Source organism: Macaca fascicularis, chromosome 15 (genome assembly GCF_037993035.2).
Source record: "Macaca fascicularis isolate 582-1 chromosome 15, T2T-MFA8v1.1".
Classification (NCBI taxonomy): domain Eukaryota; kingdom Metazoa; phylum Chordata; class Mammalia; order Primates; family Cercopithecidae; genus Macaca; species Macaca fascicularis.
The window spans coordinates 7,001,254-7,020,174 of NC_088389.1; the positions used below are offsets into that span (position 1 = coordinate 7,001,254).

Genomic DNA, 18,921 nt, shown 5'->3' on the forward strand with positions numbered 1-18,921 from the left:
TTAGCCGAGCATGGTGGCAGGTGCCTGTAGTCCCAGCTACTCAGGAGGCTGAGATAGAAGAATCGCTTGAACCCGGGAGGTGGAGGTTGCAGTGAGCCAAGATCGCACCACTGCACTCCAGCCTGGACAACAGAGCGAGACTCCATCTCCAAAAAAAAAAAAAAAAAAAAAGGCAGGTCTGAAACAAAAAATAATTTAAAAATAAATGCAAGTTATTAATGATATATTAGACAGAGGTAAGAGGATAACTAGTGAAGAAAAAAATGTTTAAATGATATACCCAGAATGTAACATGGAAACACAAGGTCTAACATTTATTTAATTCAAATATGGGGGGAGAGAAGTGTAAAAGGATTCACCATTTCAAGAGATTCTCAAAAAGAAATTAAGAAAAGGTATAAATCCATTGATTCAAAGAATATATTTCTAACAGATGATATAAAAATAAACTCACTTTAGTTAAATTATAAAACATTAAAACCAAACACCAGACCATACAAACATTGAAAAAAGGATAATTTATAATGAAATAATATTTATCTGATTATTATAGGAAAGCAAAAACTAAAAATGAGTAAACTAGTATCAACAAATGTTGAGAGCAAATAACTGTTAATATAGAATTGGGTACTCAGTAATGCTGTCTTTCAAGATCAAAAATCACAATATGAAATTGACAGATAAAAATGAAAATTGTTCACTACCAAGAGAACTGCAGCAAATAAAATTTCAAAGGCTACATATCAGAAAGAAAGAATTTAACCCAAAAGCTGATATTAGAGTCAACTTGGTATTCCATAAATATCACTAAACTGATGATAATAGTAACACTTTCTGACACGTGGGGATTCTGGAAAGAAGTGAACTTTTACTTTTGTTTAGAATTTAGAAAGTTATAGAAAAATGCTCTTGCCCTGACAAAGAGAATAAGCTGGATAATCTATAGATCATAGATTTCATTTTAAAACACAGAACTGAGGTCTCAAAAAAAGCTAATTAACTTAAATTCAGAGTGATGAAGCCCTGCTGAAAAAAGAACGGATCCACAGATGCTTTGTGCCTAGCTGAGTTGCAGCAGCAGAAGCAGGAGGAAGCTGCCCTTGGTGGAGATAACAAGGAAACAAGTGAATCTCCAGCAAATGTTGAAAGGCTGAGTGTGGGCTTGTGATAGTTTAGCATCATCAGTAGGGGCCCAAACACACTCACTCTCACTCACTCTCCCTAACTAATGCTTGCTTGCTTGCTTTCTTTCTTTCTTTCTTTCTTTCTTTCTTTCTTTCTTTCTTTCTTTCTTTCTTTCTTTCTTTCTTTCTTTTCTTTCTTTCTTTCTCTCTCTCTCCTTCCTTCCTTCCTTCCTTCCTTCCTTCCTTCCTTCCTTCTTTCCTTCCTTCCTTCCTTCCTTCCTTCCTTCCTTCCTTCCTTCCTTCCTTCCTTCCTTCCTCTCTCCCTCCCTCCCTCCCTTCCTTCCTTTCTCTCTCTCTCTCTCTCTCTATCTCTTTCTTTCTTTGGAGTCTCACTCTGTCGCCTAGGCTGGAGTGCAATGGTGCGATCTGGTCTCACTGCAACCTCTGCAAATATAATAATAAATGCTGCTGAAATTCAATCCTGTCAGATCTAACTGCCTGCATATAAATTTCCAGGTCCCACAAAGACATCTCATTGAGGTCACATTCTATTGTATTCTTACTTTGTATCTTGAGATGCCTTGGTGGGACATGGAAATTTATATGTAGGCAGTTTGATCTGACAGGATTGAATTTCAGCAGCATCCATTATTATATCCACTCACTAGATCAAAAAACATGGATGGAATCTTATCAACAGGAACTACTGCTAAATGAGTCTCTTTTCTATTTTTCCCTATTATTGTCCTAGTGAAGCTGTAAATATTAGGTTCTTGAACCCACAGGACTGATTCTAGGATCTTGTCTGGCCAGGGATATAGCCTTCTAATGTAATCAGCTACCAACTTACCTGGGAATAAAAGAATTGAAAAAAGAAGGAGAATAAGAAGAAGCAAATGGAGTCTCATGGCTGAAGGGCCAGCATCAATGTGGGTTGAGCCTGGAGTCTCTGGAAATCGTGGGTCTGGGCCTTTTTATGATGCTGTCTGAGTCTGTGATTTGTTCTTGGTTAGTAGAGCCTAACGAAAAGAGAATAACTAAATCTCCCACAAGAAACTTCCAGGGATACACAAGTACATAAATCTGGTGATATCTCAATGGATGAGAAAGCAGGTGAATGCTATTTATTTCCAAAAGACTCAGGATGTCTTACTGTCACCTGCTTTCTTTATTATTTTCAACATGCACATGCAATAATCATTGCTCTTACTTTAAGTATAAAGTATTGTTTGCCAGGTAATATAGTAGGAACTGAAGTAAAATTGTTATACAAACACTGTACATAATTAATGCATACAGTTTGGCAAATTTGCACATAGATATTACTCTTGTTACCACAACCAATATCCAGGTAATAATATATCCATCACCTCCAAATGTTTCCTATGTCCCTTTATTGTTGTTGTTGTTGTTGTTGTTGTTGTTGTTGTCAGAACCCCTAAGATCGACCTTCTTAACAAATTGTTACATACAAAATACCTCAGTAATAACTATAGATACTATGTTTTAGAGCCTATCTCTGTAATTGACTCATTTTGCATAGCTTTAACCTTTGAACAATAACTCCTCGTATTTCTCTTTCCCACTCAATAAAATACCAAACTCTTTTAAAGCACATTCTATATAATCCACTTTATCAAGCTTTTTCTAACATTCTTTTGTCTGCTCCCCCTCAGTAAAGGGAACTACTAACATAACAATTACCTATTTTGGATTTTTGTGTCTCTTACATATATTCCTGCATGAACCCATGTAACACTTTATCTCCCATTATCTTAATATGAAGTAAAATAAAACTTGAAATGATTTTAAAAATGAAATCACAGAAGGGCTTTGTAAAAGTATGATGTACCATTGCTTATTTGTAAGAATTCAAGTGACATTAGGGGTTTTAAAACATCTTTTGTTTTGATTTGTTCTTTGCTTGTAAACCTTGTGTCTTGCATATTGTGGGCACAGTGTCTTTCCCAGCTATTTGCTTGGGGAAGATCAGTTAGAGTTACAATGAACATCAAAGACTATCTTGTCTAGTGACTTACCTTCCAGATGAGGAAATGAGCTGAGGGAAAGGAAGAAACTTGCCCAAGATCACCCAGTGATCAAGTGAGGAAGGTGATAGGGACAGCACTAACACTTGGTATTCTGAGCCTCATTCTATTTTCCACTCTTGCCCCTTCTCTGTTTCCTCCTCTCTTCCCTAGCCTTCTAAAGAAAACTTTGCAGTTCTGCTGCAATGTCTACCTAAGGACACCCTGAGGAGACCCCACTTTTCATTAGACTGCTTTTTTAAGCGCTGTCCTGCATTTTCTTCTTCAGTCTTGTTGCATCCCATTTTTGGCGATAAGTAATGCTTCTGCTGTGCTGTTCTATCCAATTAGTTTTTTTCTATTTTCATTGAGTGAAAATTAAAACAACAAAAAACATGAGTTTATCTAAATTTGGAAGTTTTAAAACTTGATTAAAATTTCCTGGGGATATGGATGTAAGACATAGATTTTAAAATATTTTTCATTTTCAAAATTAAAAATCAAACCCATATATTTAGCCAGGGTGACTACTCGATAACTACTAATCAGATGGGTCTTCAGTAATGCCACAAGGCTAATACTCTTATAAATCAATTCCCTGGTGTTTTGTGCTACTGAGTTAATACAATTTGATACGGTATCACCTTTAACCAGGCTTTGAGGAGTCACACAAAGGAACAGCACAACAGAACCATAGGGTGGGATGTGTGGGGAAACCGAGATGTAAAACACAGCCTTGACTCTGACATTTACTCCACTGTTGGGAAAAGTACTTCAATTCCCAGGGCCTTAATATTTTCCTGTATAAAACAGGAAAAATAGAGCCATCTTTAACGTTTTGTCAAATCTTGTTGCTGAGTGATTTTATAGTGTCTGCAGCTATCCTCTCTGCTAATCACAACAAGGTTAACTAACTGTTCTTTCATTTAGTTAAAGAAATTTTTGCATTTGTTTACAAATACTTATTCTTCCCTTCACGAAAAAGGAAACATTTTAAAGATAATTTATAAGATGTTCAGAGTCTCTTACATATCAACTCTTCACAATGTGGTAGAGTAGCTTAACCCCGTTCCTAAGAGTATAGATTCAGATCAGCCTGTATGTAATTAACCCCCAAACCAATGTGGAGTGTGGGATAGATAATATATTTCAAACACATGAAAAGGCACACGTACACACACACACATGCACGCACACACACACACAGTATTACCAAAGCAGAGTGCAGATGAAAATATTGGGTAGATAGCTCAAAACTCTTAGTACTAAAATAATCCTAATAATAACTTTCCTTCCAAAGTCACCACCAACACTCAGATCTCTTAAAGGTTGGTGCCTTAGGTTTTTGAACTTTGTGTAACTTTTGACTTTCTTATTTGGTTGTATGCTATTGATCTCATAGAAAGAAACTTCTTCTTCATCCTATGCCAGTGCTGTATTGTAGGGGCTTGTGGACGTTTTTCTGCTCTATAGCAATCCAAGTTACTGGCCTCTAGCTTCTTAGGAGCAAGGCCATCACATGCTTTTGTTCTTTGCTTGCTTCCTTGTAAGGGCCCGACATACAGTGGGTGCTTAACAAATATTTGATCAACTGAACTCATTTTCCACCTCCGTTCTCTCCCACTTCAATCTCTCCCTTTTACTTATTCCAGATTAGTTTTCCTACAGCAAAATGGGAATTGTCCAAAAACTGACCTTCATCTTTACAACTTGAAGGATTCATTACCCTAAGCAGTCCTTCAAAATTGACTATCACAGACTAGACAAAAAGTCTGGGTTCACCAAGAATAGGCATGTGTGCCATTACATTTTCTGTTGAAAGCTTTGGAAAGTGTCTTTTAGCAAACAACATAAAGCATAGAATTTGACCGTTCCTGACTATGTAAAAGGATCATCCACATTCTCACATGTCCATGGCTACTTTCCCACTCCTTCCCCGACCTTGAAATCCTGAATTCAAAAGAAAACATAAGAAGATAGTATGCCTCATGTAAGGCAACAGGTTGCTTAATCTTTCTTGCCTCTACACATTCAAGAGCTCCAGAAAAATTTCTGAGCTATTTAGGATGTCTGATCCTCTTCTTGGGTAAAAGCAATAAGTCCTACATGTAGTCACCAAAATCATGTCTGTTCAAGGGGTCTTATACCTGTGATTCATGATTGCATGCTAAATGTAGAAGGATACGCTCTGTTGCAGGGCCATGTCTGTTCATTGTTTAAGTTCTACTTTGAAGGACTAGTTGCTGAGAAAGAAGAGGGAATGATAATATTAGAAATTGGAATAAAACTTAAGGGGAAAAATCAAGTACAAGGGACCAACAGTACTGAGGGGCAATAGGTTGAAGATTTCTTCGATTATTGTAATATTTTCAAGGAGACCCCCATGAATCCTTCCTGGCTGACCCCAACATAGCTTTGGCATAGCCCTTATGCCAAATGTCTTAGGCTAACTAGCTTTTCCTAAAGAAAATAGAGGAGTTATGGAGAACAATATTTAGTAGAATAATGCCTGATTCTCTTGCTTTTGAGATCTAGTAACTGCTAGTAAACTTGCCTAATTAATTCACATTTAGAGGTAGAGTAATGAGGGTTTCAAGCACTTGAACCACCACTGACTTCATTTCACGTGAGAGTTCTTCTGGAGAGCTAATGAACTATGAGGCTGCAGGTCTCTCGGCCAATAAGTCTTCTAGATTTCCTGTGACTCCCTTTTCTGGTCATAGGTGATTTTGCTTTTGCTTTGAGCATTATAGCACCATAAGGTGTCAGACACTCTGCTCTTACCAAGGCTTACACAAAGTTTATCTTGTTATTTGGTAGAGTTTTGCCCATTCAAAAAAAAGAGAGAGAGAGAATGATAAAGAGGAGGACAGCAATCCTCACTGCTGAAGGAGGAAGAAAGCTTGGCTTTATTTCCAGTAGGCAGAAAAAACTTCCGTCTGTAGCTCTCTAGCACCAGTGGAGTGTCTTTGTTTGGATAATAAATGTCCTTCCATACCTCATTAGGCATATTCACAGACAGAGATGTATTATGCACGCAAAATCACCTTCATGGGATGACTGAAAGTCCATGTTTTATTGGACACTAAGTTCATTAGAAAGATGTGGGTGCACAGTTTTGACCAGAAAACCTTGTTAAATGGGAACATAAGCTACAAATATTTTGGCAAAAGGTTAAGGTTTATGAACAACCAACCATTTATATTAAGTTACAATTAATTAGGCCATGTTGAGAAACCATTTGGTTTAGTTAATGATTAGATATTTTGTTAGTGAACACTTCCCAGACTTTACTAGCCCTGCTAATCCCTGCTTTGCTCCTGGTCTGAACCCCCACAGTGCCTTGTTTATGGTACAGTGCCTACTGCTTGTATGCTAGATTAGTGAATGTCTATTTGCCTCCTCTACTACTGTGTGAGCTTCTTGTTTGCCAGGACAGGGCTATATTCCTCAGAGCTGAGGAGAGAGTTGAATCATGTGGTCATTTATTCTCAAATCCTCTTCAACAAGTGAAGCGAAACAGGACAGTGAAAGGCCACTGCACATGGAAGCAGGAGGTCTGGATTTGAGTTCTGAATCTCTAGATCTGTTACTAACTGGAGGTAGGGATAGAGTCAGGAAAATTTTCTTCCTTAAGTCTTGATAGCACCTATGTAGGTCCAGAGCTGTTGGGATTCTCAATAATTACTGTGCATAAAATCAACTGAAAGTTATTTTGCAATGCAGATTCTTAGCCCCATTATATGAAATGTTTACTGTTTTATAAATTGATAAATAATTTTTATTAGACAATGTAAATTTCCTTACTTGCACCAGCATACAAAAATATTGAATAATATTAGCAGCAGAATCTTTCAACAAAATAACTATGTATAGCTATTAAACCACTTTGTTTCACTGCTTTTTATTTTCTTTTATTTATCACCATTGTTTTATTTATAAACATTGTTTCTGCTCATAAGGAGTATGTATTCTCTACATGTTTATAAAATTAATGCCTGAATGAAGTTGCTTAAACAAGACAGAAGTTGATTTCTTTGTCACTTAAAATTAACCTGTAGTTACACCATTCAGGGCTAGTACAGATACTTTCTAATATCATTAGGGATGCAGGTCCCTTCCTGGTATCTGCTCTGCTATACTTTAGAAAATACCCTAGATTGGCTGCTAAATTCCCACCTATTATTTCTGAATTCTAGACAGCAGGAAGAAAAAAGGTGTGGGAGAAGGGCAAAGGAACATCTACCCTTCCTTTTTAAATTTTTTAACCAACCTCCCTTAAAAACACTTTGTTGAGATATGATTACATTAAAAAGCTGTACCTATTTAATGTGTATATCTCAGTGAGTTTGAGGATAAGGATACGTTGTGAAAGCATCACTACCATCAAGATTATAAACATAATCATCACCTCCTGAAGTTCTCCCTCCCATTCTAATTATTATTTCTATTAGTAAGAACAATTAACATAAAATTCACCCTCCTATTATATTTTAAGAATGCAATACAGCATTCATAACTATAAGCACTATGCTGTAGATTAGACCTCCTGAACTTATTTATGTTTGTATATCTAAAACTTTGTACTATAATCACACCTACTCATTTACCTGCACCACAGCTCCTGGCAACCTCCAGTCTACTCTCTGCTTCTGAGTTTATTTGAGATTTCAAATACAAGTGAAATCATACAATATTTGTCATTCTGTGTTTGGTTTATTTCACATGACTTCATGCCCTTCAGATCCACCGATGCTGTCACAAATGACAGGGTTTCATTATTATATAATACTGAATAATATTCCATTGTGCATACATATATATATAAAACGTTAATTCATCCATCCGTGAATGAATGATAACATGTGTGTCTTCTTCATATATCTTGATTATTGTGAGCAGAGCTGAAAGGAACATATGAGTGCAGATATCTCTTTCACATAATGATTTCAATGACTTCATATATATATTATATGTTATATATATATAAAAAATAAGTGGGATTGCTGGAACAAAATGGTATTTTTATTGTTAATTTTTTGAGAAACCTCCATACTATTTTCCAAGATGGCCATACTAATTTACATTCCCACCACCAGTATACAAAGGCTCCCTTTTCTCCACATCCTTACCAACACTTGTTATCATCCATCTTTTTGATAATAGTTATTCTAACAGGTGTGAGGTGATATTTCATGGTAGTTTTCATTTGCATTCCCGTGATGACTAGAGAGGGTAAGAATTGTTTATATATATGTCGTCCATTTGTATCTCTTCTTTTGAGAAATTCCTACTCATACCTGTTAGTTCATTTTAGTTTTTTAATTTTAATTTTATACACAGAGGATACATGTGCAGGTTTGTTCCATGGATGTCTTGTGTGACGCTGAGGTTTAGAGTATGAATGATCTCATCACACACATAGTGAACATAATACCCAATAGACAGTTTTTAAGGCCTTGTACCCAACCCTCCCTCCTCCCTCTAAGAATCTCCGGTGTCTATTGTTTCCATATAAGTGAGAGGTAAGCAATGTATAACCCAATGTTTAGCTCTCACTTATAACGGTGAATATGTAGTATTTGGTTTTCTGTTCCTGCACACAATACCACACTGGGCTAATTTTTGTATTTTTGGTAAAGACGTAGTAGCTTCAGCATGTTGGCCAGTCTGGTCTCAAAATCCTGAGCTCATGTGATCCACCCACCTCACAAAGTGCTGGCATAACAGGCATGAGCCACTGTACCTGGCTTTTCTGAATTTTTTTTTAGCTTATATTAGGTTTGTCTGTTCTAGAATTTTGTGCACATTTATTTATATTATAGGACACTTTTTAGCTTAGCTTTCCCCACTCAGGGTGCGAAAGATTATATTGATCTAAGATGGTGATTAATAGAGTTGATCATCCCCCTTTGTTGCCCAATATTACTCTATAATATGCGTATAATTTGTTTATCGATTTCCTCTCAGTAGACACTTGAGTTGTTCCCAGATTTTAGCTATTGTTAATAGAATTCAAGGACATTTTTTAAAATAAAAAAAAATTCAATCCAAAATGTCCTTTCCTTTTGACTCTCCAATATTGTGTCAGGGTTACAGTTTTGTTGTCATGAAAATCCAATTACATTGAACAAGATGTGTTTCCAGAATCAAGATTCAGTATATGTGTGGTCTAGCTGTGTCCCAAGAATGTAGCCCTTATTAGTTTTATTAAGCATTTTCCTATATAATTTGAAATCAAGTAGAAGATGCATTTTTCCACAGTAGGAGACATAGAACAGTTTAGGACTTTGGAGAGATAGCAACTTGCCGCTTGCCTGTGCAACCCACCTCAAAAGATACAACTCCTCCAACTTTTGGTGTCTGGTGACTTGTCCAAACAATTAGACGTGAACTGACCTTATTCCCTTACAATACTACAAGTAGGTCTTCTGCACCTGGCCAAATACAGTATAAAATTGATGGGCATACGTTTCTTTTGTTTTCATGCTTTCTATTTAAAGCTATTCTCTTTGGCTGGGCACTATGGCTCATGCTTATAATCCCAGCACTTTGGAAGGTCGAGGTGCAGGGATCACTTGAGACCAGGGGTTTGAGACCAGCCTGGCCAACATAATGAAAGCCGTCTTTCTGAAAAATACAAAAGTTTTCTGGGCATGGTGGCACATGCCTGTAATCCCAGCTACTCAGGAGGCTGAGGCAGGAGAATCGCTTGAACCCAGGAGGCAGAGGTTGCAGTGAGCTGAGATCCTGCCTCTGCATTCCATCCTGGGTGATAGAATTAACCTTCATCTCAAAAAAACAAAAAGCTAATCTATACTTTTCTTTTGGTGCATTATTAGAATGTAGGAGGTAATAAGGCAAAACCATTGTGGGTATGTGAATGTGTATCTGTAGCACCTAGAATAGTGCCTAGCCCATCACTTGTGTTGAAAATTGAGAAAACCTTCTTAATATAACTTTTCCACACTCTAGTTCTGAATTTAAAGACAGAAAAAGATAGGTTAGCAAATATAGGTATCAGTTATTTCTATTGACAGATCATTTGGAGAACACGTTTTTGGATGTGGGAGAATAAAGGTCCCTAACTCTCCACCCCAGAAATAATTTTGCTGATATAAAAATCAGTCAGACATGGTGGCACATGCTTATAATCCCAGCTACTTAGGAGGATGAGGTGGGAAAATCACTTGAACCCAGGAGGCAGAGATTGCAGTGAGCCAAGAGTGCCCCATTCCACTCCAGCCTAGGCAACAGAAAAAGACTCTGTCTGAAAGAAAAAAAAAAGTTGTTACTATATAGGAGACAATTTTATTGTCATCTCATTTAAAATTGAAGAGTACATTTGGGTCGAATTCTTATGCCTGCAGAGACATTTGCCTCTGGCTTAAAATCACTGGCTCCAGGAGGAAACTCCACCAGAGGGTATCGTAAGGATTTCATAGTGTCTAAGTCATCTTGGTAATTCTTCAAATAATTCCTGGCAATTCTGTTAGGTCTTGAACTTCACTTACTTCTTATATGTTTAATAAAAAGAAGTTCAAAACGTTGCCATGGCTGTTGAATTCCCACAGGCTTGTCTTCCCCTTAAAATTCATTACATGGTTTGTACTCTTTTGCGAATATAATACATAAGTTTGGAGGTGGATGCTTTCAGCCATTAAGTTCAAAAGTACTGCTACATGGGCCGGGCATAGTGGCTCATACCTCTAATCCCAACCCTTTGGGAGGCCAAGGGGTGCAGATCACAAGATCAGGAGATCGAGACCATCCTAGCCAACATGGTGAAACCACATCTCTACTAAAAATACAAAAATTAGCTGAGTGTGGTGGTGCGCAAGTAGTCCCAGCTACTTGGGAGGCTGAGGCAGGACGATTTCTTGAACCAAGGAGGCGGAGGTTGCAGTGAGCTGAGATCACACTATTGCACCCCAGCCTGGTTATAGATCAAGATTATGTCTAAAAAAAAAAAATACTGCTACATGGACATCCATCATTCCGGCATCTCTGCCATAACAGCTGAGTATCGAGAATGTCTCTTAGTTTCTTTAAGTCCAAATTTGTGTTGTGTCCCTTGGTCTCCTGTCGTACCATAAAGTGTATTATTTACAAAAAGGACAATTTATCTATTGTTATTTCCTCTCAGTATGCTACATCCTTTTAGAATTTAAACATAGTGTCTCCCAACCTGAAATTTGATTTTTAAAAAACCAGAAAAATGTTTTTGGACATCTTTTATTTCCAGCTGTTTTCATCTTCATCTCCTCTCCTGAACTCAACTGAGGGGAAAGTTCATTCGTCAAAATTTCTCCTCAACTCACAACAACCTCATCCCACTCCAATATGATTTTTGTCCCCATGAATTGATACACATAATTTTTGCTGGCAGTGGTAATGTCCTAATAAAAAAAATCATGAGATGGCATCAGACTTTACCTTATGTTCTAGCTCAGCAGAATTTGATCCCTGTCTGATAAGGAAACCATATTTTCCCTAGAAACTTTTCACTTTTGTCACAGGTTTGGTTCCCAGGGAGCTGGATATAGATGAAGTTTAGTGTGCAGGATGTTTATTAGGAAGTAATGTCAGGATCCACATCTGTGGAAAGGATTAGAGGGAAGCCTTCTGTGCAAAGGGACAAGTCTAATGGCAACGCAGCCTGACTTTGTCAACTGGCCGCACAGACAGAGCTGTTCAGCTAAGAAGGCCTCCCCTATTTGTCCCAATTGAATCAAATGGCAAAGTCTATGCATCCCTTGCCTCCATTAATAATTGTGTGCTTGCCACTTGTGGAGGGTGAGACTTTGAAGCAGGTGGCTTTCTGTGGCTGAAGAAAACCTTAAATGTGCTGGCAAAGTTTTCCAAAGAGACAGAGAATGGCATCTGCCATGTATGTTGCCCCTTTCCAAAGAGGAAGCAACAAGGATAACGTCCTCCAATGGCGCTGTATGCAGATAGGTGGACAGTAATGTCTGTCCCTCCTGTGACCTAAGAAGAACAGGTGGCAGACATGGCAGCCAGGCAGTTAGAGGTGCCACAGTGTTAGGAGAGAAACATCTGTCATAAGCAGTGCTTCTTTGAGTCAGGTGTGACACAAGTCTTGCATACCTTGCATGGACTCCTTCCCCGTTATCCTGCTGTCCTACCTCATGAAGGTGAGTGGGGGCTGGGTGGTGGGCAGTCCCAGGACGAGGTACACTTTGCCTGCAGTGTTCCCACATGAGTTCCAAGGTAGCCCAGGTGGTCATCCATGAACTTTGTATTTTCCTTATGCTTCTTGTCTTTGCCTTTGAGGAACACGTTTCATTGGACTCTAAGTCCAAAAAACTCATGTATCCCCATATCTTCACATTGTCCTTCACTTAAGGGAATCTCTAATCTCTAATGCCTTTGTTTTATTATTACTATCAATATTATAATAATTAACATTGTCGTTATTAACTTCATTGTTGATTTTCAGTTATTTTTATTCATGGAGTTAATATGAATTATTCTTTTGTGGCTACTTACACCAAGATGAAGATAATTTATTAGTTCAGGAAGAATCTGCATTCTGAAGGTGAATAGAAGTTCACACTACAGATGGGCAGACACATGCCCTCCCAATTCCTGATGGACCTCCTAGTGTCTCCTAGACCTAAGGGGTCTCCTGCAATGCTCCAAGATGCCACCAAGGCAGGGATCTGCTTGTGCATGCCTGAGAGCATTCAGGATGAAGTGAGGCTCTGGAAAAATGCACGAGTTTCCACATAATCCCCAAAAACCTTACAGGTGAACTGGATGCCACAGAAACAGGAGTGGTCATTGACACAACAAAGTCACCAAAATTGTTTTGAAGTCAATTAGGAAACCCAGGAATCACTCTTGCTGCCATTAAGTGGAAGAACAGGAGCCTGTGAATGGCATCCTTGTCCTGCCTGAAACTACACAGATATTTCTATGTGGCTTCAGGTACCAGGAATCTCCGTGATTTTCAGAAAGGCAGGGACAGCTTATGCCAGCCCATCCCTCTGCAGAATGTGTCCCAGCGGATCAGAGGATGGAACCATCATGGACTGCACAAAGGCTCAAGGCCAGCTTCCCAGACCTGCCTGTGACTCTAGGTAAGTTCTGAGTCCACGTGGGTGCCAAGGAAAGGTTAATGATGACCTGGAAAGATGGGACAAGCAGACACCACCCCTAAACAATCTACAGGATTCTAACTTCAGCAGGAAGCCAAAGACCAGCTCATGCCACACTAGTGCACCTTGAAAACCCCTGAATGCAATGCCGCTCTGCAGAGAATTCAACAAAGAAGTTTTTGCATTCTACGCTGCATTTTACAGTGCTTCTGTACACGTGATCAGAAATTGAACATTGGTATATCTAACTCTGACATTTTTCACAAAATAGTTTTTTAAAATGAGGTAATATAGACAAAATATAATATAACCATATGTATTATATGCCAAAATATGCTTCACTGGCATCAAGTAGACTCACCTTGAAATACAATCTAGGACAACCTCCATTTTCAGAGTATTTTCTTTTCGAAAGTGAAACTCTCCCACCAAAAACCAACAACATCACAGGCTTTTGCCTCCAACAAACCGACAAAAAACCAATACATTTATTCTACCACTGTGAAATGGACTGCGGTGCAACACATACGTGTGAAACGCCACATGTGGCATCGCCGTGAGCCAAATGGGGACTCGTGGTGTAAGCAACACTCCTCACGTGTTAGCGTGCGTGAGATTCACTTGGCGGAATTTGACTAGGTGCGTGTTGGTAGAGTGGGGCTGAGGTTCTCTTGCCCCTGTGGATGCTTAAGAAGTCACAGGTCCTGCGAAGACCTGCGGTCCCCTCAATCAACTCTGTTTCGGCGACAAAATGACTTGGATTGCTGACAAGTCAAGAAATTTTCAAGCCCTTGGAAAATCAGTTACACACAAACACGGAATGAAAGTCAAAAGAGAGTACGTCATCTTTTTGAGAATTTTATTCACTTCAAAACAAATTAAACACACCTATTTCTAATGGCATTCCAGAGCCCAATTTTCGAGGCTGAGGAAACACCCCAAGAACGCTTTGTGCAGAACGCTTCACAGCGTCCAAAACACTGCTCTCAGGGCGGGGCACAGCTGAAGGCCTGCATCTCTCAGGGTTCCCTAACTGTTCCCTGATTCAGTCATCTAGACAGCAAATGCACAGTCATTCCCCAGTTTCCTACTGACATCACAGCGGAAGTCTGACTCCCACGCGTCACCGTCACCCAGTTTCTGAGGCAACGAATCATTGGCACAGATGCTTCTGGTGTCGGATTTCCGGAGCGCCCTGCGAACTACAATGTCCCTCACCAGAATTCGATGAGGCAGAGTCTCTGCATGTGGTCCCTGCCTGGCCTGGGCTCCAACATTCCCAGAAGCACCACAGCTGGGGAGCTTAGGAGTCACCACACACAGTCTGCTCTCTGCTCTGTGCTCCTCAGTCCCACAGACCCCTCCAAATCATGGGAGCTGGATGCAGTGGAGCCCTGGCCACCTGTAGTCTCACTCCAGGTCAGAATCGCTGTCCTCTGAGGAGGAGGAAACCTGAAGGTCCTCATAGAGGACACTCAGGGGGACAGGAACACAGGGAGCCTCAGACTTCTCTGAGACATGAGGGCTGTGAGCGAGGAAGGCTCCCGGCTTCTCAGGAGAGGGAAACAAGGGAGCTGTCAGGAGGCTGGAGCTCCACCATCCGTTTTCCAGTCTCCGGAAGAGCATTCTGAGAGGCTGGGCCCCATCGTGGCTGGCCGCTGGGTGATGGGACATGGTGCAGGCCTAGGCAGTAGGCAGGCAAGGTCTGCTGTGCGGAGGCTGCCGGTCGCTGCTGGGCACCTGGGCGGGTGTCCTCCTGCTCATCTGGGGCGACGGACTTGGTCTGAGTTCGGTTGCAGCTGGCGGAGGTTGGAGAGTCTCCGGGGCCCCCAGCTCACCTCCCTGGATGGCATTTTCGGGCATCTGGAAGGGACCCATTCTCGGTTTCTTGGGGAAGTTCAGGCAAGCCTGAGTCGGAGCCTGGGCAGGTCTCTTGGCTCCTGGCCTGAAACTGAGATTGGAGCCGAGGCCCAAGATGTGTGTGTCGGCTGGTGGGCAGGGCTGTGAGGTCACCGCAGGACGTTTGTCTTGTGCCTGGGGGCTGATGACCCAGATCAGGCCGTGGGGCTTGGAGGCAGCTTGGGGAACTTCTCGACAGCCACCCTGAGGCCTGCTGTGTGTCGGCTTCCTCAGGACTAGAGGCTCCGGGCCCTGCTGCCTGACTCCAGGCTGAGGGATGTCGGCCACAGCCCCTGTCTGTCGTTCCTTTGGTCGGAGACTTGACAAGGAGCTCAGACTGGCTTTTCTGAGGGGAGACAGTGAAGCCAAGATGGATACCGTGTCAGACATTTTGGTAGCTGAGCCATCAGTGAGGGCAGGGTCCACGCGTGGCCTCTTATTAGTTGCTTGGACCGGCATTGGCCTGCTTGCAACCTGAAAGAAAGGAGACCACACACGTTAGAAGTTCCTCGGCATCGAGCCAACATGGAAATCAACCACATCCAAAGACAAGGTGTACACAGCAGGAAATTCTTAATACGGTAAGGACAGGCGGTCCTTAGAAGTAGGGACAGATCCTCAAGGTGAGTGCTGATCGGGGAAAGACCCATGAAAAATGCACTCTCGAGCTATGATCTGAGAATACCATTTTTCTAAAGACTGTGTCTTGGGCATTCACTGGATCAAAGCGCCTCCACTCAGCCTTCCATGAAGTGGGACGGACTAATGCCCTTCTGAAGGCAGGTCGGTGGCTCAAGTGTTCCCAGGACGTCTTTTCTGAAAACATGCATGTTCCTGGGGTGAGCCGCCTCCATGTTTGGGGCCCCTGAGGGACTAATTTCCTCACGCCGCTAGGAAGACATTGTTGGCAGGCTTGCCACCATTGCACAGAGAGAAAGCAACAGGAAATACGGCATCTTCAGATGCCTTCATCTGGAATCAAATGGACCTGGAAGGATCATGGAGTCCCTGACCCCAAGAAGGCAGGAAGAAGGGTTCCCCGATCCCCTCACACACACGGGAACCTGAAAGGAAATCAACCAAAGTGACCTAGAGGAGAAAAAGACCAGGGGCCCAGGGTGACACTCACCCTCAGATAATCACAAGATTCCATGGATCCTTTTCGATTTGGCGGCAGCTTCTCTGGAGGTGTCCCGGAAAAGATCTGGAGGAGAGCCTTCCTCTGCAGGTCTTGTTGCCTGCAGAAGAGAAAAAGTTCAGGCCCTGCCCCCTGGTTCTCCCCAGGAGACAGGGAGAACCCTGTCTGGGGCCCAGTCCCTTTCTGTGTTTTGTGATACATAAATGGAACTTTTGCGCCCTTTCCGCCTCTGCACCTTCCCTCATGTGCCAACCTTCCCATCCTGCTGGTGGCCCTCTAGGCTTCCCAAGTAAGGACTGTCATTTGGATTCCGTTGCTTTTCCCCCTGTCATGGGGAACCTGCACGAAGCGCCCCCGCCTCTCCACCGTCCCTGAATCTCCCAGAGCCAAAGGAGCTCCCGGATGGGGAACCCGGGAGGACACGGAGCTCTGGTCTGTTGCTCTGCAGCGTTCCTTCCCTGTCCCAGAGACGGAAAGGCACACGGTGTGCGGGTGCAGAGACACTGTGTCCTTAGGTGGCAGTACCCTAAGGGTGGTGAAAACCCCTCCCACTGCTCACCTTGGTCTCGCTTCCTTCTCTCCCTTTTCCTTGTTCAAGGACCCAGGGTTCCTTCGAACCTGGGGCTTCCATGGTTTCCGGTTTTCCTTCCCTTCCTTTCTCCCAAAGGTCTGGGGAACCAGGGCTCCGTTCCAGCACTTCATGGGGCACCTGGTACTTCTGGCCGTGTGGCCAAAGGCCCCGCAGTTTTTGCACTTGACCTGTGGGTGGAAAGGAAGTGATGTCAGTGAATGAGCTGAAGCCACAGGCAGTGATCCAATGTCAACATTGAGACGGATTGTGAATTCAGAACTGAGTGAGGATTCCAAAGCGGGGACACCGGCATGGGGGCCCTTAAGTGGCGGGAGGGTTCGGTTACGATGTTCCCTCCCAAAGCCCATGTGACGGAGGAACTCTCAAAGGAAGGACTCAGGGTTCTAGCAGGGACTATCGTGAACCCGATGTCCACAACACAGCCCAACCTGGCTACACAGGATTCTGAGTGGAAAGGGAGGTTGCTCCCAAGAGTCTCTCCAGGGACCTGTCGGGCCGGGGAGGAGGTCCCAAGCCAGGCCCACCTTGGATGGGAAAAGCAACCCGGGTGGTGCTGGCAGAACTCTTTGGAATCCAACCCAGTCTCTGAGGACCGTGTGACACTCGCCCCCTCCTCCCCCCTCGATACCCAAAACATTCCAAGGCTAGACATACCCTGGGATCTTCTTCATCGGGTGGGGGAGCCCTTGGCCCAACTGGGGCCCTCTGCTGCTTCTGGAGGGTCTGGGCTCTCACGAGTCTGTTTGCCCCACTTTTGGGGTCACGACGTGCCATCTTCTTCATCTCCTGGGTGTTTTATGGCTGCCTTTTTCAGGGGTTGATGGTTGGGTCACCTGAATCACACACAAACACACACAAAGCGATGGTTAGGCACATTGGATATTCACACACCCACAAGAAACCCTCAGCTAATTCCATGACGGTGTGGTCATGAGGAGACCTCACCACCCGTCGGTCAAATCTGTGGATCACAATGTGGTGTGTGCATCCTCAGATATTGTGTGTTCCTCTGCCGTGACTACCTGGTCCAAGAGTAAACTTCGCCTGCCACATGGCCCACGGCCTAGGTATGTGGAGTTGGAGTTGAGATTTCAATCCCAACCAAACAACTGATTCTGGAGACTGGACTTAGGTCTATCACCATTCACTCCAGTAGAAGACACAATGATTCTCTCTCCCCTGAGGGACAAAAGAATAGAAGCTACAGGGCATGGCCGATGTCACCCCTTGGCAGGTCTGCTTGAAGTCAGGGATAAGGGATGCTTCCTATCAGAACTCAAATCGCTACTCTTGCCGTTTCATTAGGCAACTTCCAAACACAAATTCATCGAGAGAAGTTATCTCCCTCTCTACCACACTAGCAGGTGATGGTCTTTCCTGCTCTGTCTTTTTGGCTTTAGCTCCAGCCCCTCTTTATTTATTTTTCTGGTATTTTACACACGCCATACGAATTCATCTAAACAAACGCTGAACAAGTGGCATATGAATTTCTTACATGGCTAAAGGGCAAACCACCCCTTTTCCAAAGTTCTTTTTCCATTTACCCACCAATTCAGCATGCTGGAATAAATTTCTTTTTGCATTTCCATCTGGCTCTTATCCCAGGCACGGAGATGGAAATGTTTTCTCGCTTTCTGTTCCAAGAATTACGGGTAAGGAGAACACATCCTACCGCATCAGCGAGCCCCAGTGTGATCTGTTTCTTTCACTCTCCTTTGTCTCTTTTCCCCCAACCCCTCAGGGATTACGTGAAACAACCAGTCGTTCAGGGAAACTAACCCGAAATTACACGTCTACTTTCTTTCCTCGGCTGGCGCTCAGATGGACAGGTGCGCTGGCGCTCAGATGGGCAGGTGCTGGAGCAGCCCTGCTGGAAGCGGTGCAGCCTTCAGGAAGCCGGAGGAACGGGCAGAGAGGGACCTTTGCTTTCCAGGTTGCCTTTTATACTGCCTCTGGACCCCTGACGCGAAACGGACCCTAACCTAATCAACTTAATCCAATTACATGACCTGGAAAGGTC

The 18,921-nt window shown here is 42.5% G+C and overlaps 1 pseudogene; it reads right to left on the minus strand.

Annotated features, from left to right (window-relative positions):
* Positions 1-14,682: 14,682 nt before the first annotated feature.
* Positions 14,683-17,675, minus strand: LOC135967534 (protein FAM90A5-like; annotated as a pseudogene).
* Positions 17,676-18,921: the final 1,246 nt, after the last annotated feature.